Genomic DNA, 1450 nt, shown 5'->3' on the forward strand with positions numbered 1-1450 from the left:
ATAAAGCCGCACTAGCAACGAAAAAACATGGCTGGATGGTACTGGCCACGTACGAGAGATGTGCCCAGCATCCATACTTAGTCAACCACATAACACCATCCATCCAACAAATGCTTCTACGAATACGGCTGGGAACTTATATTTCAAAAGACCAGATCCCTGCATGGAAGCAAACATGGCCGACATCACTCTGCAGACTATGTGGCCAAATGGAAGAAACTTTGTCTCACATATTGTGCATTAGAAATTGGGGAATATCTAGGAGTTGTCTGCTACTGTTTTTTGGGGACATGACCTTTGAGTTTTATTCCTGATCTCTCTGCTTGCTCATTTGCATAGAAAGAGTGCAGGAGAGGTGCATCATGGGAAAGAGCTTGTGCAGTGCATGAGATTGCTTTTCTTGACTATCTTGAAACTTCACGATAGCAGGCAGTATATTTTCTCTTCTCCCAACATTCCTGCTGCCGGAGGCCAGACTTCACCCTCCTTTTTAAAGGTAGCACCAAGACTCATGCTGTGCTTTTCATAGGGCTTGTCCGTTATCTGTGCCCATTAGAGGTGCCCTGAGAGGGTGGCCAATCCTGAGTCAGATTCCTCATAGTTACACTTGAAGGGGCTTGTTAGTCTTGTTTCATGTGCCTCCGGTCTAGACAGATATATACTTCTATATTCCGCTTTAATGAAAGTACGTGTGAAATAGGGACTTAAAGTGCATGGCTATGTGCAGAGCACAGTGGTGGCTCACAGCCTATCGATTTGAGGGCTAGTGGGGAAAGCGTAAAATCGCTAGGGGACGAAAGTCCTACAGTGCCACTTCAGTTAAAGCCTGATTCACGCTTCCTGTTCCCCTTGCCCAGCAGCCACAACACCTCCGTATGAGCTGAGGTGTGTACAAATATTTTCGGCATATTCCCAGACAGACACATGGGAACTGTCCACCTTTTTGCTTTTCTGTGCTTTGAGCAGAGACTCTGAAGTTTTAGCTTGTTGCCCTCACTGGCCTAGTTCTTGCCCTCTTTCTTAGAGGCTGCAAATACCTCTCAGCTCCTCACCTTCGCAATGACAGGGTCTTTGATGTGGTGCCACTTACCACCAGAGAGCCATTTTCTAAGTTACTCTGGTTTCTCTTCAAAACGAAAAAATATTTCGCCTTTTACTAAAGATTTCCGTGGAGAGGAACATTTACGAGTTTATTCAATTTTTTTAAGCCTTACCACAGGTGAGGCTGTTTATCATTTGTTTAAAAGAAAAGCATTAGAAATTGGGGAATATCTAGGAGTTTTCTGCTACTGTTTTTTGGGGACATGACCTTGGTGTTTTATTCCTGATCTCTTTGCTTGCTCATTTGCATAGACAGAGTGCAGGAGAGGTGCATCATGGGAAGAGCTGGTGCAGTGCATGAGATTGCTTTTCTTGACTATCTTGAAACTTCACGATAGCAGGCAGTATA

The 1450-nt window shown here is 44.5% G+C and overlaps 1 non-coding gene across 1 annotated transcript; it reads left to right on the top strand.

The window, feature by feature from the left end:
- Nucleotides 1–1112: 1112 nt before the first annotated feature.
- Nucleotides 1113–1227, top strand: LOC147676830 (U5 spliceosomal RNA). Its single transcript, XR_015302785.1, has one exon. It is a non-coding gene; the product is annotated as a U5 spliceosomal RNA (small nuclear RNA).
- The last annotated feature ends 223 nt before the right edge of the window (nucleotides 1228–1450 follow it).

This window comes from Lissotriton vulgaris, chromosome 12 (assembly GCF_964263255.1).
Source record: "Lissotriton vulgaris chromosome 12, aLisVul1.2, whole genome shotgun sequence".
In the NCBI taxonomy this organism is placed as follows: Eukaryota; Metazoa; Chordata; class Amphibia; order Caudata; family Salamandridae; genus Lissotriton; species Lissotriton vulgaris.